The sequence below is a fragment of the Narcine bancroftii genome, chromosome 4, assembly GCF_036971445.1.
Source record: "Narcine bancroftii isolate sNarBan1 chromosome 4, sNarBan1.hap1, whole genome shotgun sequence".
In the NCBI taxonomy this organism is placed as follows: domain Eukaryota; kingdom Metazoa; phylum Chordata; class Chondrichthyes; order Torpediniformes; family Narcinidae; genus Narcine; species Narcine bancroftii.
The window spans coordinates 100,540,200-100,566,112 of record NC_091472.1 but is presented as its reverse complement, the minus strand read 5'-3'; the positions used below and the strand labels follow the sequence as shown (position 1 = coordinate 100,566,112).

General features: G+C 38.1%; 1 protein-coding gene and 1 long non-coding RNA gene across 3 annotated transcripts in view; one reads left to right on the top strand and one right to left on the bottom strand.

Annotated features, from left to right (window-relative positions):
- Window positions 1–25,913, top strand: part of znf292b (zinc finger protein 292b) — a 210,965-nt gene that overhangs the window by 70,579 nt on the left and 114,473 nt on the right. The window contains exon 1 of one of the 2 annotated variants that reach the window (XM_069932210.1): window positions 1,214–1,300. The exons of the other annotated variant lie outside the window; for it this stretch is intronic. The gene's annotated coding sequence lies outside the window, so the exon portion shown is untranslated. Of the gene's footprint in view, window positions 1–1,213; window positions 1,301–25,913 lie in introns of those variants that run through there. 2 annotated transcript variants of the gene reach the window in all.
- Window positions 1–25,913, bottom strand: part of LOC138760907 (uncharacterized) — a 90,735-nt gene that overhangs the window by 5,564 nt on the left and 59,258 nt on the right. Inside the window, exon 2 of the long non-coding RNA XR_011355962.1 lies at window positions 737–869. This is a non-coding gene — a long non-coding RNA (uncharacterized lncRNA). The remainder of the gene's footprint in view (window positions 1–736; window positions 870–25,913) is intronic.

Below are 25,913 nucleotides of genomic sequence, written 5' to 3'. Positions count from 1 at the left end.
AAACATTTTGATATTTGGCAACCTTGTATGGATTTTATGGTAAGAGTTCATCTACAGCGTCTGCTGCTCCCACCCCAACTTACTCTTAATTTAAGTTTCTAAGATTATATTTGTAAATTTAAAGTTCAGTTAATCAATGAAGGATAAATGATTAATTCAGACAGGCTTTTTCTTTATTACTTTTTTGAGGGGGGAGGGTCAGGGGGGAGAAAATATAAAATTATGTATTCTTGCATCTTATTCTGTATGACTACAGATAAGTACCGTATTTGTTATTGATGCAAATTAAAAATAAAATTTTCCAAAAAAAAAACTTCAAATTTCACTCCAAGTGGCACAGCATTCTGCTTTGGTAATGTATCTCTGGTCTGTCATGGTCAGTGAGTGTAAATCCTACCCAACAGCTCCAGAGACTTCAAATGAAGGACAACAGTGGCGTAAGAAGGCTGTATGTGTGTTCATTGTTCTGCTTTAAGGTATTAAAAGTAAATTCTGACTCGGGAGATTCAAAAATAGTTCTCAATCCACTTCATTCTTGGTGTCTTGCCACAATACTTTTAAGCTGCTAGGTACGAGTTCATTTACTTCTGAGCAATGTGATGAAAAATTCCACTAAATTGCAGCCTTCAATCCATTGATGGAACAGCAGACCTTTTAGGATCATAGGCCCTTTTATAGAGGAAAAAAATTGAACTGCAAAGGTGGATATTCTTCACCCTCGCGTCACTGAACCTACCTCCATAAATTCTCGGCAAGATGCCTCATCCAATCCTTCCTCAGGCTGGTCGCAGAGGTGGAGTGGAGCTCTCTCCTCGCTCCATCAATGTACTGCTGCTGCTAGTAGATCGTGTTACAATGATGCCGTCAACCTGTGACCCAGGGGTTAAATGTAAGAATGCAATTTTCCAAGACAAGAATATTTTTGCTTTTTCAATGTTAACACCTCAAGCAGTTTCAGAAGAGTAATGGGGAGGTAGACTGAAAAGTTCTTTCCAGTACTTCAGAAGCAATCTGACATGCAGCTTGTGTTGACATTGTAAAAAGAAACTCTTTCACAAAATCATTTGTTTCATGGTGGAGGTTATTGGGCCTTCTTTGTCTATCGGTCAGAGTCCCTCAGCATATAGAAGGATCAATGACCACCTTTGTTACCCATAATTCCCATGCAGCTAGACCTCATGGCAACAGGTGGCATTATTGCATCACTCGTCCTGCCTCCCTCAACTCTGGATGATGGCTCCCTCAGCCACTCTCCATAAATGCCATGCTGAAGCAACCTTATAGGCCTCCTCCATAAAAGGTGAGTCTGCCTTTTTTCCCCCCCTCATTCAGCAGGCTGCAATGTGGCGTTGCTCCATAAAAAGAGCTAAAGGGAGCAAGGCTGAAAATGTAAATCTGAACTAAACTCTGAGCGAAATATCTAATTGAATATTTCTGATGAAATATATAGTTGCAAGGATTATTTTGGAAAAATTAACATGGCTTTTTATTGATTGATCTGCACTATAATTTTTTTTTCCAACTTCTTCTCTTCTCCTCATAAAAACTGGGTCATACTACAGGTAGATGGGCATGTGGAATACAATCGGTTTCAACTGAGATTGGTTGCTTGAGCGACAATAGTACAATGACTCGGATAGCATAATTTAATGTCAAAAATTACTGTTTGCTTTGTGGTTGAAAAGATATTTTTAAGGTTTGAAGTAATAGACGAGATTAGTTATTTAAATGTTTAAAATGGTTTTGTTATAGTGTTGACCAAGTTGCTTATTTTACAATCCCTAATCTAAAGCTGTTGGAAAGAGTGGCTTTTTAATGGTAATCATTGCAATTGTTTTGTTATTTTTGTATTTTGAATGTCAATCGATCCAGTGTATAGTATTTCCTGAAGGTTTTATTCATGTCGATGATAAAACCTTCCTCTTGTATATATCTGCAATGCGGAACAATTCCCAGTTTAGCAAATTTAAGTCTGGAATGTTAGATCCATAGAAGAAAATGATTAAACAGCCTAAATGATTTTTACAAGAATGCAAGGAAAAGGAATAGAAACAAGCCATTAAGCTAATCAAGACGTGCTGCTATTGATTGATTGATCTTTCTCAGAATTTAGAATGATCTTTTGAGTGAATAAATTTCTCCTCTTCTTTGTGCTAAATGACCTTCTCCTTTGAGATGATGATCAGAATTATTGTATATTTCGGAGTATTAGTTAAGTCGTAAAAACTGAACAAATCTCAAAAATGGGGGTCGACTTGTACACCAGATATAGTTTTGAAACCTTAAATTCAGCTCCAAATCTAATCTGCAGTGATCCGGCATATAAGTCAACCCTTGAAAAACATAAAAAAGCTGCAAAGAATTTCATTGAGATTTTTATTGAAAACAGGAACACAATTAGCACCCTTCAAAATTGCTATAATTGTCTGAAAATAACAACACATTTAGAACCCTTCTAAATCATTCTCACTAGCATTGTCAGAAGCAAAGATGGCGGCAAGCACATCAACACTCTCACTGTTTAAACAGTCATCATTATGGGTCCCAGTCTGTATCTGATGAGGCGGTTCATCTTCGTCGTTAGTGTCCCACAATACAATACCCTGGTATCAGGATAGACAATAACCTAAATCATTTGTACAAACTGAATTATCAACCATTAATAAGGAAAATAGAGGAAGACTTGGAAAATTGGATAGAATTGCCGCTAACGTTGATAGGGTGAACTGCATTAAAATGAACGTATTCCCAAGGATACAATATTTATTTCAAATGTTACCAATTCCCTTGACAGAGAAATTCTTTGTGGGACTCAGGAAAATAATAAGGAAATTCTTATGGAAGGGGGAAAAATCGAGAGTAGCGCTGGACAAATTAACAGAGATACAAGCAAGGAGGGTTACAATTACCAAACTTCAAAAACTATTACTGAGCTCCACAACTAAGATATTTTTCAGATTTCTATCAGACGGGAGAAAAACTGGATTGGACTAGGTTAGAACTAGATAAAATAGGAGAAAAGGTATTGGAGCATATACTTTATAAATGGGATGAAAAGCTGGTGCAATTTCATAATTCACCAGTGCTGCATCACATACTTAAAATATGGAAGAGGATACACGTGCAACGAAAAAAGATAAATGAACAAATACCAAAAATGCTATTGACACAAAACCCACTAATCCCCTTTACAATAGATGACTTCTTTTTTAGAGAATGGGAGAGAAAAGGAATCAAGAGAATAGAAAATTGCTTTTTGGGAAATAATTTATTAACATTTGAACAACTGGAAGACAAATACGGAATAACACACAGTACAATGTTTTCATATCATCAGTTGAAAGCTTATTCAAAGGACAAATTGGGAAGCAGATTGAGACTACCAGAAGGGAGCAGCTATGAATATATACTTACAGATACAATGATAATTAAAAAAATTTATAACAAACATGTACATTAAACTGCAATGACTATGAAACAAGGTATAAACCTAAGCAAAGCTGGGAAAAAGATTTAAACATAGAGATAAAGAATGAAACATGGGAAGAGCTGTACAGGAACTATGAAGAATACAATAAATACAAGACTATACATGATACAATATAATTGGTTACACAGACTATTATCACCCCTCAGAAATTAAAAGAGTGGGACCCAACAATGTCGGATAGATGCTTTCGCTGTAAACAAGAAATTGGAACAACAATACACGCAATTTGGGCATGTACAAAAGTGAATACTTTCTGGGAAGAATTAAGTCAGATATTAAGCAAAATCACAAAGAATAACATACCAAAAAAAAACCAGATATTTTTCTTTTAAATAATATAACTAGATCTCAAATTAGATAGAGCCTAAAAAGATTTATTATGATGGCCTTAGCAGTAGGAAAAAAAATGCATAATGGCAACCTGGAAAATGGAAGAGAACCTAAAAATATAACAATGATATATGGAAATGAATGTATATTCCATTGGAAAAAATTACGTACAATTTAAAAGACAAATATACATTGTTCGAACAAATTTGGGAACCATATATGAAATATGATGGGAAATGCTGACTTCGGACCTCCATCTTCTAAAATGATATGAACATGATTAGACTTAAATATGTAAAAGTTGACGACATGACTTTGTTTTTTCTGTGTGGATGTTGTTTTCTTGTATTTTGTATGTTTAATATTGGTTTTAGAGGGGGGTGGGGGGGGAGAAAAAAGGAAAAGATGTCATTGTGTATATTTAATGAAGAAAACTTGTACACCTCCAGCCAATGCCCAGCAGATCAATCCGTATGATCTATGAGGGTTGATATGTACACCAGTCAATGACCTATCTCAGGCATCGCAAGCTTTGGGGGTCAACTTGTACACCAGCCAATGGGGTACCTCAGGCAGCCAAAAAATAGGGGTCGACTTGTACACCGAAATATACGGTAGTTCTCAATTCCTGAGTCAGAGAAAACACTCCTTCTGTTTTAGCCTTCTAGGAATTTTGTTTGATCTGATGAGATCACCTCTCATTCTTGAGACTGACAAATTGAGGCCTGACCTACTTAATCTCTCCACTTTTAATTGACCTGCCATCCCAGCAATCAGTCAAACAAGATTGCTGCAAATCCTCTATTAAGTGTAAACATTTTCAGGAGGGGGATCCAAAGCAATTATATTCCAGTACTCAGGATATGATTTCATCATGGTTCTTTATGATTTAAATGAAACAGCTTAAAATTTGGCAGTAATTTATAAGCTGTTGAGTATATCCCAATGAAACTGAATTCTATTACACACATTAATCTTTTATTAAAAATTGGCAAATGAGAATTGAATACTTGCCTTTCATGCACCAAAAAATTAATGTATCTGTAAATAAGTGAACTTTTACAAATATGCTTTCTAATTTGATCCTTTTCATAAAAAGGATGGAACTTGGAAAATTCATTGATCTTTTGTTAAAAGCTGGCAAATAAGAATTGAATACTGTACTTGCCTTTCAGTAAACTAGTGAACATTTACACCCGGCCCACCTGGAAAATGACAGTTCATTGACTTCAGCTTGGCGTTGAATATGATCATTCTGCAGAGGCTGGTGGAGAAGGTGCTCTCACTGGTATGTAACACCCCTCTCTGCAATTGGATCCTGGACTTCTGAATGGAAATACCACAATCTGTCCGGGTCAGTAGCAGAATATTGAACACAGTCACGCTGAGCAATGGCACACCTCAGGGCTGTATGCTCAACCTGCTTGTGTTCACACTACTGATCCATGATTGCATCGCCAGGTCTGGCTCCAAAAGTGTCATCAAGTAGTTTACTTCATTAGCAACAACAATAAGTTGCATGACCAAGAAGAGATGGAAAATCTTGTGAAAAGGTGTGAGAGTAACAACCTGAGTCTCAATGTGGACAAGACGAAGGAGATGATCATGGACTTCAGAAGGACCAGGAATGAACACCCTCCACTACATATCAACAACTCTGTAGAAGAGAGAGGGTAGAGAGCACCAGTTCCTTGGAGTTCACTTAACTAGTGACCGATCATTGACACTCAACATCTCCTCATTTGTCAGGAAAACCCAACAGCGGCTGTATTTCTTGAGAAGACTGAAGTGGGCAAGGCTATCGGCCACCATTATGTCAAACTTCTATTGGAGCTCAAGTGAGAGCATCCTGTCAGGCTGCATCACAGTGTGGAACAGTTGCTGCCGAGAAATGGATTGGAGGTCAATCCACAGGACCATAAGTGTGGCAGAGAGGATCACTGGAGTCTCCCTCCTCCTCCCCTCCCCCCCCCCCCCCCACATAAATGTGATCTACCAAGATCGTTGTCTGAAGAGGGTTGACAAAATCATTGAGGACCCCTTCCACCCTACACACAGCATCTTCCAACTTCTCCCATCACCACCAGGCTGAGGAACAGCTTTTTCTCACGGTCTGTGAGAATGCTGAAAGATCAAAGGAACTGCGCACACTAACCATCCAAGACTCTCATTTGTACAAAACTATTTATTTATTTTTTATAGATATAATACCTGCCTTGCATATTATTTGTCTTGTGTGTTATGTCTGGTTGTGCATCTGCATGTTTTTGCACCAAGGACCAGAGAACGCTGTTTTGTCAGGTTGTACTTGTACAAGCAAATGACAATAAACTTGACTTGATACTTGATGTCAGGGTTTTATTTTTGTTTGAGTAATTTGAATACATATCTTGACTGATATTTGAATACAGTCATGAAGAACTGCTGCAATGTCTGAGATTAAACTGGGAAGTCTGCAGATATGATCTTTGTGCAGTACACAAAAGTGCTGGAGAAACTCCGCCATGCTGAGTTACTCCAGAGCTTTTGTGTATTGCATTATCTGGGATGATGTCTTTCAAATTGACCATTGATCAGAAACTGAAATGGAATAGTCATATAAATAATGTGGCTGCAAAGAGCAGGTCAGAGGTTAGAAATCATGTGACAAGTTAATTACCTCCTAATTCCCCAAAGCTTGTTCCTTATGTACAAGGCTGAAGTTAGGTATGTGATGGAATTCTCTCCTTTGCTTGATAACTGCAGCTTCAACACTCGAAATTCAAAAGCATTCAAGACATAGCACCCTGCCTGATAGAAACCCCATCCATAACCATTCATACAATTCACCGCTGACTCAGTGGCAGCAGATTGTACCATCTCTAGGATAAACTGCAGCAACTCGCCAAGATTACTTTAGACAGCACCTTCCACACCCATGTCCTCTACCACCTGGACATGAGCAGCAAATATATGGAAATACCACCACTTGGAACTTGCTTCCATGTTGGAGTTAACTTGGAGTTGTATCACTGTTCCTTCACCAGTATTGAGTCAAAATCTTAGAATTTGCTTCCCAACATCATTGTGTATATCCATTTGTATAGCCACATCTCAAGAACGTCAGTGGTTCTATAAAGCTGGAGTGATTGAAGGTGAAAGATTTAAAAGGGACCTGAGGGATGCCTTCATATGGAGGGTGATAGGTATATAGTGCAAGCTGTCAGAGTAAGTGGTAGAAGTGGAGACGATGATAACATTCAAAAGACACTTGGATAGGTTTGTGGATAGGAAGGGTTTAGCATTACATGGGCTGAATGCTGAAAAATAGGACTAGTTTTGGTCAACAAGGACAAGTTGGACTGAAGAGCCTTTTTCCACACTGTGGATCTCTGACTAATTAGAAGTAGATACTTGTATGCTGGCTTGAATGAATAAAACAAAACAAATTGGTTAGGAAATTACTTTGTTGCCATCCACATTTTCTGTTAGATAATCTACTTTGCTTTCTTTGATGGATGTAAAAATATTTGATGACACTACATAAAAGAGAAGCATGGGAGTTATTCCCAGATATCTGGCCAATTTTAGCCAATAATCATCAGTAACGTGGAGCCTGTTTGCTAATTGACATGCATTGCGGACACTAAAATAGTGAATACTTTTCATTTTAAGACTTTTTTAAAGGCATGTGAAAGGTGCTATTAAGGAAGTAATTTATTTATATTGGGACCTTTATTTATGTGCCCTCAGCTACTCCGAGACCGTGGTGGATTAATTGTTAAATTGCAGGACCAGATCTGGGGCCTTGGGTATGAACAATCACAAAATTAATCTGTGTAAATAGACACAAACTCCATGGCAACTGTGTAATCAAATATTTAAATACATCTGGAATAAAATTGAAGTCAGTAATAACAACCTGTATGGGTATGGAATTAATGTGATGTCTGGTTCACTAATGAATTTTACAGAATGAAATTTGCCAGTCTTTCTGGTCTAGCCTAAAAATGACTCCACATGCCAACATCTTAATTTTAACAAAGAAAATGTTGGCATTTTCAACATGTTCACATCGAGCAAACAAATAAATTTTTAAAATTTACTTCACTGTTTCATTTTCCCAGAATTAATGTCCTCTTTCAAATTATCAACTGACTGTACATATTTCAAAGTTCAGATTTATTGTCAGAGTGCATATTGGAATTTACATACAATTCTGAGATTCTTTTTCCTCCCCAGACCAGGCAGAATTTCCATTTATCAGTACTGCAAAAAAAAAACTACTCACTAAAAGATATGTATACCACAGAGAGAAATGTCAATGAGAAGGAAATGCAAGCAAACTGCAAGACAGAAAATAAAATAGAAAACAATAATAAAAATATGCAAAGTCAGTACTTAAATAAGTCTCTGAGTTTGTTGTTGAGGAGTCTGGTGGTGGAGGGGAAGCAACTGTCCCTGAACCTGGTGGTACTAATCTTGTGGCACCTCTTTCCTGATGACAGCCACACGATCCAAGTTTGTCCTGGGTGGTGTGGATCCTTGATGATTGCTGCAGCTCTCCAATGGCCGTGTTCCTTGTCTATTGATGATGGGGAGAGTTTGACCTGTGATGTACTGGGCTGTGTGCACTACATTTTGCAGGGCTTTCTGTTCAGAGGCCACGATGCAGCCAGTCAGCACACTTTCCACTGCAGATCGTTTGAAGTTTGCCAAGGTTTTTGATGTTATACCAAACTTCTGCAAACTCCTGGGAAAGTAGAGGTGCTGACATGTTTTCTTCATGTTGACATTCGTCTGTTAGATCCAATAAAGGTCCTCCAAAAGAGTGACTTCCAGAAATTTAAATTTGCTCACTCTCTCCATCTCGAACCAAATAAACATTTTTTCAGAACCATTGTGCTTACACATATACATAAAGATGTAATATATAAATATTTTGGAATAATTTATTCAGTTGCAGGTTCTTGTTCATCAATTTCATAATTTGCAGGAAGAAGATATTTCCCAAACTAGCAGTCCTGATTTTCATGCTCCTGTACCTCATTCGTGGTGGTCGTAGGCCAAAGCTACTGTGTGTTGGATGGAAAGGGTACTCAATAATTCTTTGAGCCCCATTTAAGCAATGCTGCTGGTGAATGTTGTCATTAGAGGAAAGGGAGTCCCAGTGAACTTCTGGGTTGTTTTGATGATCCTCTGTATTGACTTTCAGTCTGATCCCTTGCAAAATCCTCCTTCCTACTCTACATGTCCCACAAAACCCCATAATATTCATTGCATCTTTTTGTGTCTCAGTCATGAAGGGTAAAAACAATTACTGAATATATGATTGGCATATCTGAAAAATTCTGTATTACAGAGGCCAGGCTCAACAGGTCATATGGAATACTCCCTGCTCCTATTTCTTGTGTTCTTTTAGCAGGGAAGGCACAAAGGTTGAAAGACTAAAGATTCAAGTAATTTTTCTGGAATGCATTGCTGGGGGGGTGGGGGGGGGGTGCTTATACAATAGATCATTTAAAAGACCTGGATATACACATGGATTTAAGAAATAGAGAAGGTTACAGACTGTGAGGTTGAGAAAGATTAAATTAATAGTGGAATGAGTTTGCATTGCTTGGCACAATGTTGTGGCCCAAAGGGCTCAACTGTTCTATGTTGTACATTCATTGAGAATTTGGGTTGAGCTGAAGTATAATTGCAGACAGCACTAGAGTATGAAAAAGTGCCTGTACAGAGGTTTGGCAACACTGTTATTGGAAGGACAATAATATAAATAGAAATATTGAATAGTTGCAATATTCAGGCTTCAAAGTTTTAGTGATGGAATATTTAAGTTGGAATTTCAGCAATAATAAAAATGCAGATTAAGCATTATTAATGGTGCATTTCAATGTCCAAGTGATTCAGATGAGCTAATTATTTTCATTGTTTCATGTGACAGTAATTACAGGGCAGAAACATTGGATTAAAAAAGCATATATAACACAGATAAAGATGGTTACACTGAGAATGCATTTTAAAAGTACCTCAAGTAATGTGTGTGTTTCATCTGCAATTTAATTAATGCCCTCACCCGAGCATTAGTTTTCTTTTTGTTAAAAGATAAATTTTTAAAAATTAGCAAAGCCACTTTATTTGAGGTAAAATTGATAAGGACCTAAGCAAGCCTTTTGATGTGCTCAATTGATAGAAAATTGGCTTGGCAATAGGAGGATGGTAGTAGAATGTTGTTTCTTGAATGGAGATCCATGACCAGTGGTGTTCAGTCGAGGTTAGTTCTTCTGTTGTTTTCTTATCTATATTAACAATTTCGATGATAATGTTGATGGCATGGTTAGTAAGTTTGCAGATAACACCAAAATTTGTTGATATAGTGGAGAAGGAAGAAGGTTAAGATTACAGCCCAGACAAGTGGAAGGTGTTGAAATTTATCGTCATGCACATTATACAACTGAAATTCATTCTTGCTGCATCCAAACAGTGCTTTATTGGGGTGGGGGTGAGGGGAAACACAACTACAATAGTATACATTTAAGTTTAAGAGATGTTAAAGATTAAAAATAGATAATATTTAGCGTTGCTATTGTGCCTTTTTTTAAAAAGGCATTACAAAGGGCAAAAAGTCATGATTAGTGTAACAAGTTCAGGAGCAGGATAGCATTGGAATGAAACTGTACTTGGATCTGGAGGTGCTGGTACACAGGCTGAAGGTGGAAGTGAGAAGAGGTTGTGACCAGAGTAGATTTAACCAGGTAGAACTTGCAAGAAATAGGTAGGGTCCTGGGGCGTGTTGTAGTACCAAGAGACTTAGAGGTACAGGTATACCTCGCTTTACACAAATTCACTTTTACGAAAAAAATGTGGTGAAAGCAATGAGCCATTATAGAGGCTGTGCGTGCATTCCGAGCAGCTCCTTCCCCAGGAACTACGATGAGAGGTCAATTGATGACCCTATTCCTGTCTCTCCTACATCCAAATTGTGTCCCTCCCACTACCCCAACCTCTGAAGACTCCACCTACTTGCACTGTACATACATTATTTCTATTTTATAGGCTGTGTACTTATCATTCCTGCTTTTAATAAATATTAGTGTTATTTTAGGTTTTATGTGCTCTTTGGTTGGTTATGTTTTTGTCTCTGGAAATGGTCAGAAAAGTTCCCACAGGCAGGAGCAAGAGAGAAGCGCACACATGTCCACACACACGTGATCATTTTCCCAGTCTGTGCACTACAAACCTCTCCCCTTCTCATGCCCTTTTCCTGGTCGGGAGATGACGATCCACCTAATCACTTCTCAGTAAGAATGTGCTATGGGACATACACAAACAACAAGGATTCTGCTCCCAAGTGATGGTTACAGGGAAAGGGTAAATTGGTTATTTTTGTGCAAAATCATCACCACCCCACTGGTCCACTCAAAACCCCTTGAATCTTGCTCACAGCCCCAAATGTTGTGTTCAAGAACATGTTCGATAGGTTTAAAGAGAATCAAGGCTGGATGTGTGTTATCAACAAACTGTGGGCTTTATTTACACATGGGAATTCACAAAAGGGCACACAGATTCAATTACACAGGCACTGTATACCGAGAAGCAAGGGTTTAAGTTCTTCAGCACCCACCACCTACAGGTAAGGTATACCACGTAACTAATATAAACCTGATCCATTGTTGCCACTGCTCTGGATCCAAGACGGGCCCATTGAGTCAGTCCTCCAGAGCTGCCCGTGGCTCGCAATCTGGAGTTTAGTAATAATCACAACTAACGTATATACGCAGCAATAATACACAAATATCTACACTGAGTATGAATAAATCATTGCTACACGTTCTCAACTCCCAATTGGGAACACAAGAGTTAAAAATAATACCAGATTTCCAGTTGGCAGCAGTATGGTTTAAAAGCAAAGATCAAGAGCTCCTGCCTACTTTCTATTTTCTCACTTCTCCACAACCAAAATGATACAGATCTTGCATCTTGTTATTTTATTTACCTTAAAATGGCTACAAGAAGTGGTAAATCTAGGGGGGGGGTGGGAGAGAGGGAAAGAAAGAAACGGCAATGAGCCTAACATTTAAGGCTGTTTCCAAGCTACTGAACCAACTTAGTTAGATAGGCACGAGCAGCTGACTTCAAAACTTCTTTTCACTTGCTAGAAATCAAATTCAAACAAGTCCAGGCATTAGTGGTTGAGCGTGTTCAATGAGTGTGACCAAATGAACCTCACTTCGGACAACCTGAGACAACATGTTAATGATTTAGAGGATGTTTGCTCTAGCTTACGACAAAGTAATTCAAAACTAATGGCTGGCTCAAGTCATTGACCTGGAAGGTCAGAGAAGACAGCAAAACCAACATATCCTGGACTTGGCAGAATCTATTGAAGGAGGACAGCTTACAAAATTCTTCTTCAGTTTGCTATGCAAGTTTTTCGGGAAGGAGGCACTCCCATCTCCACCGGGAAATGATAGAGCTCGCAGTTCATTAGTACCTAAGCTGGCTCTGGGACAGACTGTGCTTGATTATTCTCCGTCTACATCATTATCAGATAAAGGACATTCTGATCCGTGAAGCCTGGTTAAGAGGGAAACTGAAATACAGTGGTCAGCAGATCAGGACTGTGGACGATTACAGTCCCGAAATCCTGAATTAGTGAGCCAAGTACCAGGAGGTAATGACGGATCTAAATAAGCGAGGATTCAGGCACTCCCTGTTGTATCCTGATGACTCCACATCACATTCCCCAGCAGGCCTAAGAAATGGCTGGCCCAGTTGACAAGGCATGGAGCTATATAGATGGTCTTCCCTATACATCACTCCCATTGTAAATTTCTGCTTGGTGTCGATGGCTGATTGATTGTTATTACTTCTAATTTTTCTAGTCTATGTCATATAGTATTCCAGCTGGCACTCTGCCGTAGTAACATTTTGTGGGATAACATACCCTCTTGGGCTGTGGTCATGTGTATACTTTCCTCTGCCTTAAATTTGGTGATCTATTCAATTTCTGTGACCAGATCATTGGGAAAGATTATACTTAGTTTTTTAGTAGTAGGTTATATTTCTATTTTATAGTACACTTTTCAGAACTACGTAACAAATATTAAAAGGAATTGGTTATTTTCTACTTGGTTGTGTTGGGGGTGTTAAATGTAATATTTAAATAGCAATAATGGAGCTGAAGATGACAAGTGCGGGACAGGAAGATTTTTTTGGGTTGGAAATGGGTATTTTAAGAGCTTGCTGATGTGGTTTTTGGCAGCTGTCTTGGTTTGGGAGGGAGGGGGTTGGTGTTTCATTGTCGTTACTGTTCTAAGAGTCTATACTAACTTTGACTAGCAGGGTTTATCTCAATTCTAGTATTTGTGTATGTTTCTGTCTCAAGGCTGACACCTGGAGTTTTGATATTATTTGTGCTTATCAACCTATATTTTCAAACAGGGTTAATAACTATCTTTTTAAAGTTTGCTAGGTGAAAAGTCAGAGGTTTAAATCACCCTGTTAAAAGAAGGAAAGTATCCTCACACGTCAAACAACTTAAAACAGCAATTGCTTTTTTTTTTAAACAAGAAATGCACATTCGTAGGTCTCCACTTTCTAGGCCAAGGCTGATGGTTGGGGGGGTGGGGGGGGGGGGGTTCCTCGATTGTTAGTAATCAAAATATAAGCAAAATATTTCTTTTGTGCATTGCAACGTAATATCATTTAAGTGGTTGTTATATCACTTTTTTCAGGGAAATTATATAATAAAATGGTAGTTTTTGCTAATGTTATGCCCCTAATATGATGATTTTGGGGTTTTTTTGGAACATTTTTTTTCCTTACTGGATCTGAGCTCCTATTCTCTTGTGCTTGGTGGGTATCTCAATTACTGGTTAGATCCTGTTGCTATTCACCTTACTCTTTTTATCGACAATAAACTGATCCCATTGACCCCCTCTTGTGATTATCAAAGTATAGAGATGTCAGATCACACCCCTTTTGTACTATCTGATTTTTCCTGACCTTCCTCAAATAAAAGGTGTTTTAATTCACCCTATTGTCAGATAAGACTGTGAAATTTATGAAGGAACAGATTACCTTTTTTTAAAATACAAATTCCTCAGTAGAAACTGCCAGATTGATTGTTTGGGATGCTTTGAAAGCCTACCTTAAGGAGCAAATTATTTCTTATTCTGTGAATATGAAAAGGAAGGCCAATAAAGAAAGATTTAGAATTAATCAATCAAATTAAAGAAATAGATCAACAATATGCTCGTTAAAAATTCAGAACTATATAAAAAGCAAGTGGAACTCCAAACTAAATTAAATCTCCTCTCGGCATATCCTATGAAATGTCAACTTTTGAAGAGTAAGTGTTTATTCTGTTTCCATGGTGACAAACCTGGTAAGATGTTAGCTAATCAGTTGAGAGGACTCGCAGCAAAATGACAAATTACAAAAATTCAATTGGATAATGGCAACGTTACTTCAGATCACTCTATGATTAATGATACATTCAGGAATTTCTATTCTCGACTTTATACTTCTTAATTTCCAAATGATAACAGTTTGATGGAGAATTTTGTTATATTGTTAAAACATCCCTATGCTTTCCCCTGATAACAAAACTAAATTAGATGAACCTATATCGCAAGAGGAAATAGTCATAGCTATCTCTTCATTGCAATCTGGAAAATCCCCAAGACCTGATGGGTTTCCTGTGGAATTTTTAAAATCATTTTCTTTTTCTTTCATCTAAGTCTGTACTGTCTGACTCATTTAAGGAAGATAAACCCTGCATCATTCAACAAGGCATGTATTATTCTTGTTGTAAAGAAAGGTAAAGATGCAATATAGTGCTCCTCCTGTAGGCCAATCTCTTCATTAAACGTTGTTGTCAAATTTTTGACTAAAGTTTTGGCCTATAGATTGGAGAACATTTTACTATCCTATCCAAAGATCAAACCAGCGTTAGTAAAATCCATTACTCTTATTTTAATGAGTGTTGTCTATTTGATATTTTGTACTCCCTCTTGGATGAGATTCCTGAATGTGTTCTTTCTCTAGATGTGGAGAAATTGTTTGACTGTGTGGAGTGGAAGTATTTACTTGCAATTTTAGAAAAATTCAATTTTGGACCAAGTTTTTTTTAGATGGATAAAATTACTGTACTTGTGCCTTATTGTTTCAATCCTCACCAACTTTCAACAGTCACAACCTTTCAATTTCCAACAGGAACCTGTCAAGGGTGCCATTTAAGCCCATTACTTTTTGATCTGGCCATAGAGCGTTAGAATTGGATTCCGAAATTTTGAGGATATTTCGGGGATTTGGAGGAACAGAGTTGAACATAAAATTTCTCTTTATGTGGATGATCTCTTGCTTTTCATTATCAAGCCCTGATATCTCTGCACCCCCATAAGAACATAAGAAGTAGGAGCGGGAATAGGCCATCTGGCCTGTCAAGCCTGCTCCACTATTCAATAAGATCGTGGCTGATTTGATCATTGACTCAACTGCACCTACCTGCCTTTTCCCCATATCCTTTAAATTATTTTTTTAATGTAACTGAACATTAAATATGTTTAATGAAGTAGCCTCAACTGCTTCCCTGGATAGAGAATTAGACAGTGAAATACAGTTTTTCTTCATCTCCTCTGTAATGAATAAATATTGGGAGGAATTTGGTAAGATTAGAGTAGGCTACATACATACACACATTTTAAAACAGATCTTATTTGAAATACTGAAGAATTCATAATCAGGAACATTGCAAAAACTATGGAGAATGTTATGCACATTTCACAAATAGGTACTAATTGAAATGATGTCATGAAGGAGACAAACTGGCTGTTTGAAAGTACCTACAGGGTACTCACAGAAAGGTCACACCTGGGTTTTGTTTATCTAAGACCACAGATGGGAGCAGAAGAATAACTCCTGTTGTTTGCTGAAGAAGGTGGGGGGTTTGCACGTGAGAGAATCACATGGACTTTCTGGCAGTCGGGAGTTGATGAGAGAGGTGAGACCAAGTTCAACGAGCTCTCTCAGCCAGTGTGTGTGACACTGAAAGCAGCTGAACAGTGCAAGCCAGGAAGAGCTGGTTGGAAACAGAAAGATCCAGAGCAGTGGATGGCAGGAAGTGCTGTTTGTCTGATGTTTCTCTTGGAATAAAAGGAACATAAAGAACTCTGTGGTAGCCTGAAATAAAGAGGTTACCATCTGGAGAACCCTGATGGGGCAGGTTTCATCAGTGAGACATTGAGGTGACTAATGGTGGTACCTCGGTTGTGGAAATCCTGGAATAACAAATCTATCTCTGCAAACCCTACAAGAAACTTCCTGAGCGATAAACATTAACAATCCAAGCACCAAAGCCTGGTGAACTTTATACATGTTAAATTCCGTGCACAGTGTAAGAATTGCCTGCATCCAATGAACTTGGAAGAAGGAGAAGTGAGATTGAACTGTGAACCAAAGAACTTTTCTTAAATTTACACACACATTACATATATGTGCGCTTAGAATTAGAAGGGGGTTAATTTGGATTAGTTAATTATAGAGATAAGTTAAAGTTTGATTCTGTCTTCATGTTTAAAGTTAATTATAAACAACTTTTTAAATAACTACTTGTCTTGGTGAATGTCTATTGCTGCTGGATTTTAGGGTCCTTTGGGATCGTAACACCTCCCCTGTCTCCTCCCCTAAATCTTGAAGCTGTGTCTCTTAGTGCTGGTCTCACCTACCAGTGAAAACAATTTTCCTGCCTCTATCTTTTCTATCCCTTTTATAATTGTATATGTTTCTATAAGATTTCCTCTCATTCTTCTGAATTTGAGTGAGTATAATCCAAGGTGATTTAGTCTCTCCTCGTAGCTCAACCCCCTCATCTCTGGAATCAACCTGGTGAACTTCCTCTGTACTGACTCCAAGGCCAGTATATCCTTCCTCAAGTATGGAGACCAGAACTGCACACAATACTCCAGGTGTGGCCTCACCAGTACCTTATATAGTTGCAGCATCTCCTCCCTGCTCTTGAATTCATTTCCTCTAGTAATGAAGGCCAATATTCCATTTTCCTTCTACTAATGTTGTACTCCATCTGTCAGACCTTTGCCACTCACTATATCTTTCTGCACCCTCTCCACATTTTCTGTACAATTTGCTTCTCCACTCAATTTAATATCATCTGCAAACTTGGCTGCACTATCCCTCTTCCAAATCATCAATGTCAATGATGAACATCTGCGGGCCCAGCACCACTGTCTGCCAATCAGAAAAACACCCATTTATCCCGACTCTCTGCCTTTTGTCAGTTGACCAATCCTAAATCCATGCCAATATACTTCCCTGACTCCATTCATCTGTATCTTACTGATGAGTTTTTTGTGCGGTACCTTATCAAACACCTTCTGGAAATCCAAATATACAGCATAAACCTGTTCCCCTCTATCTACCACGCCTATTATATCCTCAAAGAACTTAAGCAAGTTTGCCAAACAAGACCTGCCCTTTCTAAATCCATGTTATGTCTGCCTGATGGAACCTCTTCGTTCTAAATGTCTCGCTATTTCATCCTTAATGACACCAAGTATTTTCCTTATTACTTTCTTTAGCTCCTTGAAGACTTTCTCTGTTAGGTGAATTGGTAATGATTGAAATAGGTATTGTATCCTTGGGAAGATGTTCATTTTAATGCAGTTTATCCTTCCTATCAGTGTTAGTGGTAAGTCTTTCCAGTGCTCTAAGTCGTCTTGTAATTTTTTCATTAATGGCTGATAAGTTAGTTTATATAGTTGGCCGAGATTATTATTTAGTTGTATACCTAGGTATCGAATTGCTTGTGTTTGCCATCTAAATGGTGATTCTTCCTTAAACTTTGTGAAATCCGTATTATTCATTAGCATTGCTTCACTTTTATCTGCGTTGATCTTGTACCCTGATACTTCTCCATATTCCTTCAATTTCTTATGTTATCCTTTTATTGATATTTCTGGTTCTGTTAAGTATATTATAACGTCATCTGCAAATAGACTGATTTTATATTCCTTCTCTTTTATTTTTAATCCTCGTATTTTATTTTCTGTTCTTATCAGTTCTGCTAGTGGTTCTATAGCTAACGCGAACAGTGAGGGAGATAGTGGACATCCCTGCCTTGTTGATCTGCTTAATTTAAATTGGTTTGATATATATCCATTTACTGTTACTTTCGCCAATGGTCCCTTATATAATGCTTTAATTCAATTAATATATTTCTCTGGTAGGTTGAATTTTTGTAGTACTTTGAATAAATAATTCCATTCTACTCTGTCAAAGGCTTTCTCTGCGTCTAAAGCAACCGCTACTTTTGGAGTTTTGTTTCCTTGTACTGCATGGATTAAGTTAAGAAATTTACAGATACTGCCCGTTGTTCGTCTTTTTTTAATAAATACAGTTTGGTCTAGTTTTACTATTTTTGGTACACAGTCGGCCAATATGTTTGCTAATAGTTTAGCTATTATCTTATAATCTGTGTTAAGTAGAGATATTGGTCTATACGATGCTGGTGTTGGTGGATCTTTCCCCGTCTTTGGTATTACTGTAATTATTATGAAATTCTTATGAAAAGGGGGGAAACCGAGGATAGCACTAGATAAATTAACAGAATGATACAAACAAGGAGGCTTACAACTACCAAACTTTAAGAATTATTATAGAGCAGCACAATTAAGATACCTATCAGATTTTTATCAAACAAGGGAAAAACCGGATTGGACCAGATTAGAGCTAGATAAAATAGGGGAGAAGATACCTGAACATATACTATATAAGTGGGATGAAAAATTGGTGCAACGTAGGAATTCACCAGTATTGCACCATCTGCTCAACATTTGGAAGAAGATTCACGTAGAAAGGAATAAAATAAATTATCAATTACCAAAATTAATATTGACACAAAATCAACTAATCCCTTTCACAATAAATAACTTTTCCTTCAGAGAATGGGAGAGAAAAGGGATCAAAAGAATAGAAAATTGTTTTTCGGGAAATAAATTATTATCTTTTGAACAAATGAAGGACAAATATAATATAACTCACGATACAAGGTTTGCATACCACCAACTGAAAACCTACTTGAAGGACAAATTGGGAAACAGTCTGAGGTTACCAGAAGGAAGCAATTTTGAATATGTGATTACAGACACAATGATAATATAAAAATTTATAACAAACATCAAACTGCAAGAAAAGGAGAAAGAGGAAACAAACTGTAAACCTAAACAAAAATGGGAACAAGATCTAAACATAAAGATAAAGAATGAAACATGGGAAAAGCTATGCTCCGGAACTATGAGAAATACAATAAACACGAGATTATGCATGATACAATATAATTGGTTACACAGGCTATACATCACACCCCAAAAGTTAAATAAATGGGACCCAACAGTATCAGACAGATGCTTTTGTTGTAAAAAGGAAACGGGAACAACAATACATGCAATTTGGACATGTGAGAAAGTGAAAAATTTTTGGGAAGATCTAAACCAGATATTAAATAAAATCACAAAAAGCAATATACCAAAAAACCCAGAGATCTTCCTTCTAAGTAATATAAGAAATAAAGAATTTGGACTCTATTTGGATGGAGCACAAAAAAGATTTGTTATGATAGCCCTAGCTGTAGCAAAATAATGTATTATGTCAACCTGGAAATTAGAAGACAACTTGAGAATACAACAATGGTACATAGAAATAAATAAATGTATTCCATTAGAAAAAATAACATAATTTAAGGAATAACATCACAATATTCAAACAAATATGGGAACCATACATGAAATACGATAGAGAAATCCTACTGTGGACTTTCACCACCTAAAATGACAGAAGGAGAAGACAACAAAATGAACTGACCCAGTATCTAAAAGTAAAAGACAAAAATTTCTTGTTTATTTTTATTAAGTGATTACATTGTTTAACGGGTTTAATGTATCTTATAGATTGAACTTTGAATAAATGGGAAGGGGGGAGAGGGAGGGAGGGAAGGGAGGGGGGAGAAAATGACACTATATATTCAAGAGAAAAATGTCTGTATGTATTTTGGTCAGTATGGTTTATAGTGTGAAAAATAAAAAAAAATTTAAGAAGTATTTTCCTGACTACAGATGTTAAGCTAACTGGCAGATAGTTACCCATCCTCTGCCTTCATCCCTTTTTAAAAGTGGTATGACATTTGCTGTCTTCTAATCTGCCGAGACCTGTCCAGAATCCAGAGAATTTTGGTAAATGACTACCAACGCATCAACTATAACTCCTGCCATTTTCTTCAGTACCCTTAGATGCATCCCATCAGCACCAGGGGATTTGTCTGCCTTCAGTCCCATTAGTTTACTCATCGCTATCTCTTTTGTAACAATTATTTTATCAAGGCTCTCACTCTCACCTTCCTTAACATCCCTAATACCATTCTTTGGCATGCTGGACGAGTCTTCCACCATGAAGACTGACACAAAATATTTGTTCAATGTCTTGGCCATTTCCTTGTTACTCAATATCAATTTCTCTTTCTCATCTTCTCTCACCACCCTCTTCTGTTTTATATATTTATAAAAATTTTTGCCATGTTTTTATATTTTGTGCTAATTTACCTTCATAATTCTTCTTTGCTTATTTTTCATTTACTTGTCCTTTGTTGCCTTTTAAAGTTTTCCCAATCCTTCATTTTCCCATTACTCTTGTCATTAATTACCCAATTCAGTCAGTTCTCAGAATACAATCTAAATTTGCATTTATTCCCCTGTGAATAAGCTTACATCAATGTATTCTAACTTTCCTTTTAAGACTCCAAAATCAATTTACTTATCTTGGTATTACAGTCACAAGAAAACGTGTCTTTTTAAAGAAAATTTTCTTACTTTGTTCAAACACGTGAAACAGTGCCTAGCACAATGGTCATCCCATCTACATCCCTGGTGGCCTAATTAACTCTATAAAATGAATATTTTTTTCAGTCTATTATTGACTTTCATTCCTAAATTTTTTTTTAAGTTATTAGATTGTGTTGTATCCTCTTACATATGAAAGGGTAAGCACCCTCGACTAAATAAAGCTAATCTTCAAAAATTTAAAATGGATAGTGTTGCTTAATTTCAGATTTTTAGTACTGGGTGGCCACTATAAGCAGCCTTATGTTTTGTTTATACTTTCATAACTGAGTTGACTGTCCATTATAGGGAGCAATGGAGTTGAATCCTGTTTTAAAAACGTTTCCATTGCAGCACATCTTGGATCCTTATTTCCTATTTCCTTAAATAAATCACCACTCTCAGTTACCAAATTTCCCTGAGATATCTGGTACAAATACTGTAGATATATTTCTTAGTTTACAACCTTCACACAAAAGTTTAATATCTGTTATCAATAATAAATTGGCAGGTTTAAGATGTGCCCCTCTTGATAAAATCAAAACTGTCTGGGAACAGGATTTAAACCTTCAACTGTCAGATGAGATTATGAATACAGTTTTTAAGTTTGTTAATTCTTCTCTCTTTGCCTGTCACTGTCCGTTTCAATTTAAAATCATGCATAGGGTTCGCATGTGCAAAGTCAAATTATCTTGTATTTATTCAAGTGTGGGTTCTTGTTGTGACAAATGTAGGAGAGTGAGGCTTCCCTTATTCACATGTTTTGGATGTGTATGTGTCCTAGCCTTGAAAAATACTGGAGGATGTCTTCCAAAACTTGTCTCTAATCCTTAATTTAAATCTGGAATCCAATCCTTTGGTTTCCATTTTTTTTGGTATCACTGGAGAAGATGAGCCTCATTTAACTCCAATCAACTCCTATCTCTCGCTTCTCTTTTGGCTAGACATGCGATATTAATAAGATGGAGAGATGCAGCCCCACCCACCCATGCTCAGTGGTGAGAGCTATTATGTCTTGTTTAAATCTAGAAAAGATTAACTATTCATTTAGTAATACAAACAAATAGTTTCAAATGGTGTAGGGACCTTACCTGGTGTATAGATGGGGCCAAAGATGAGGGCTCCTTAGGGTAAACTTGTAAATTGTACTTCCATTACATGGATATGTTTTACAAGTTTGACAATTTGGATGTGTTCTTTAATTTTTGACATCCATGTTGTGTACTTACAAACTTAAGGTATATGCTTTGTTTTCTGGATGCAGCACGTGTCTCTCATGTCTCTTGCATACAAAGTGATTATGCTACTAGGCATATAATGGTGGAGTACATTTATAATCTATAATACAGGTATGCGCCACTTAACATCCATTCAGACCGCCTATATGTCCGTGGTCCCATAATTACTCAGCTACTGCAAGCAACTCCACAGCAATTTAGATAAAGTGATCGTTAGCTATTGGAGATTGTACACTCACACTGATCCCACTGTCCTGCTCTCTCAGCACAGCCCCGTGTCGGTCTCCACACTGACCCCTACTTACAAATAAGAAGTTTACAGGTGCACTACAGTATCTCATATAGCTTTGCTCAGGTGTTTGCACAATGTCCAAATCACATAACGTCCTATTTCACAGAGCGTATCGTGGACAGTACTCCTCCCTCTCTCTTATCTCCACCTCTTGTCACACCTATGGCATTTCTACCTTGAAACATGGTGCTGCTGGTCCTGTTCACTCAGCTATATTTCAGTAATTGCTGTAATATCCCAGTCCCATGATCCTATCTATGACTTGAGTTAATTTGGCTTACCTGTTAGGCCTCTTACATTGAAATAAATGCAGCTTGCTCTATCAGTCTTTCCTGACCCCTGTCATGCTTTTGCCTGCCCTATCAACTTCACTTGCTCTTCAACTTCTGTATTTGGCTCAACCTTTTTGTGTACTGCCTAACTGCTTTTGATCCCCTACCCTTGCTGGACTAGTTTAAACAACACCTCTACCCCCAAGAAACGCTTGCAAATCTCCCTGCCAAGATTTGGTCCCCTTCTAGTTCAAGTACAACCTATCCCTCATTTCCAGGAGACCCCTGTTCCTGTTTATAATCCAGGATTCTAAATCCCTTCCACCCGAACTATGCCCACAACCCAAGCATTCAAATGTTCTATCCTCTTATTCCTATCCTTGTTAGTCCATGACATTCAGAGTATTCCAGAAAATCAGAATTTATTGTCAAGAACAAGTCACAAACTTTGTTGTTTTGTGGCAGCATCACAGTGCAAACATTCATATAAGCCACCTTACAACAATAATTTTTTTTAAATAGCACACGAAAGTAAGGCAGAGTATTTCATTCATTGATTATTCATGAATCTGATGATGAGCTGATGCTTGTCTTTTGGCTCCCGTACCTTTTTCCTGATGGTAGCAGATTGAAGAGGGAATGGCTGGATGGTGGGGGGGGGAATCCTTGAGGATAGAGGCAGCTTTTTTAAGACACCGCATCTCCATCCTCGATGGAGTGAAGTCTGCCCTTGAGGTCTTGCTTTTTAACTTTCTGCATTACTATATTTTCTCTTCAGAACCTTACCACTTTGTGTACCTGCATCATTGGTATCAAGGTGTACAATCACCCTCCCCCTTGAAAATGTTCTGCAATTACTCATGAAAATCCTTGACCCTGGCACCCAGGAGACAAATTAACATTCTCGAGATGCATGAAACTGCAGAAGCTTGCATTTTGAGCAAACAGTTAAAAGCTGGAGGGGCTATGGGTAAGGCAACATCCATGGAGAGATATGATCAGTCATTATTTTGGGACAAGACATTTTCTCCTGACTAATGTAGGAAGGAGAAATAGTAAGCATAAGAATGAATGGGGTGCTGGAGGGGCTAAACCGTAATAGGATACTGGACAAATGAAGGTTGGAGAAGAGACCACTGGGAGAGGGCAGGGGGGGAATGAAAAGTGAGCTCTGGAATGTACTTAGAAATTGGGAAATGGGGAGAGCACCAATGGAAGCAAGGTTTTAGGACCCTTTTATTGTCACGAAATAATACATTCAAAATGTAACCTACATGATGGACTTTTTTGTCTGCTGTAAGGGAAACAGTTGTCTTGAGCATTGCCTAGTGCCCCGAACAATAGGAGAAAGAGAAGCAAAAGAGAGTCCCTTCAGATTCTCTGAGTGTTCATGGATTCACCTCCTGCGCTCCCACAGCCTCTGCAGCCACGCAGACTTCTGTTCAATTCATTGGCAACCCGAGCTCCAGATCCAAACCACTGGACGCGATCGGTAAGCTTTCAGCAACCGAGGAGGCCCTTAGGAGTTCATCACTCTTTTTTTAAAAATATATATGCATTTTTCATTTTCCATGAATCTATTCGCACAATCTTTGAACTTTTATACCCATCAAATATAATAAATATTTACAAAATTCCCTCCCCCCCGCCCACAAATACAAAAATATAACTTCATGTACCATCAGACCTCTCATTTTTTATAATTCTTTCCTCGGCGATATTACATCATTGCATACATTGAAGGGTGAAATTTATAATTGGACCCGCTACATAATCCAAATACAGTTGCCATTTCTAAATGGATGTGTCTTATTTATTCTTTAAGTTGTACGTAATTCTCTCCTTGGGTATACAACTACGTAACTCCGCAGCCTATCGAGCAATATTGAATCTTAGCGACTGCTGTCATGGTCACTGTCCTGCAGGATCCTTCAGCCACTGAGCTCTTCATTGATCTGCTACCATGGTCACCAGTTCTATAAGGTATTCTCCCCATTTTTGGTGACCTATGTCAGTCTGCTGCTCTCTGGAGTCTGCAGCCCCTCTTGGCTGGTGCTGAGCACAAGTGCTAGCATCTTGGGCAGACACCTTATGGTTGCAGGATTTTATTTAAACACCACCAGCTCCTTTAACAAGCCTGTATGGAACTATTGACAGTAGGACCCTGTGGGGAACTGCTGTGTCTCTGCTCTCACTCTCCACAGATCCAGACCAAAGGCAGTGATGTGCTGACAACAGCTCTAGCAGTGCCACCTTTTTTTGAACTGGTTCCGGACATGGTTGGAGGGGGGTACCTGAAATTATAAAATTCAATATTCATGCTTTTTTGTTGTAAGCGACCCATCAAAATGAGATGTGCTGTTCTTCAGGTTTGCATTTGACCTCACTTTGGCAATAAATGAAGGTGAGGACAAACAAGTCTTTGTGCGAATGGGGAAAGGAGGCAACACCTTGGAGTCTCATTTGAGGCCTCGGAATCTCTTGTCTGTACCCAGCACCAGATCCTCAATTGCTATACTTCTCCTAATCTCCATGCTTCCCTGTTGTGCCTCAGAGCCAGTCATGCTACCACATGTCTGGCTGCTGTTGCTCTCCCATTAAAAGTCATCTCCCTACAAAATCCTTCTGAATCTCCTTTGCATCCTTTTATGTACTATGCAATGTTCCAATGGTGTACCAGAATACTGCACGTAATGCTCCAGTCATGCTCAAGTCAATTATTTTGTAATGTAGACACAAAAGACTGCGATGCTGGAATCTGGAGCAATAAATGAGTGAAGGAACTCAGCTGGACAGGGAGCATCCTTGTAAAGAAATTAATGGACAATGCTTTGGGTTGAAATTCTGCTTCAGGATTAAAAAACAAGAAGAAAGACAGGCAAAATTAAATAGGAGAATGGGAGAGGCCAGTGGGTGAGAGGTTATCTAAGGAGAGGTGAAGGTTGATGAACAAATAAATCCTGGTGGGGAGCAAGAGGGATGGAGTTGGAAGACGCATGCAATGCTTGGTTTAAGTTAGATGACCACTTTGCTGATTACCTGTATTCCTTCCTTGCGATGGGTATAGATGTAGAGTAAATGCAAGCAGGGTTTTTCCACTGGGTGAAAAGGGAAAAATTTAATGGGGACATTAGGGAGAATTTCTTCACACTGAGTGGTGGGTGTGTGGAATGAGCTGCCAGCTAAATTGGTAAAACGAGGCTCCATTTCAACATTCAAGAAAAAAACTGGACAGGTACATAGATGGGAAATGGTCCAGGTGCAGGTGAATGGAAATGTTATTCTGCCAAGAATGGCCAAAGGGCTTCTGTGCTGTAGTGTTCTATGGTTCTGGTAACAATTGTCAGCCTTTTTAATACACACTCTGTTCCCACACTGACCTGCCTGATCTTGGCCTTCTCCAATGTCAAGGTGAAA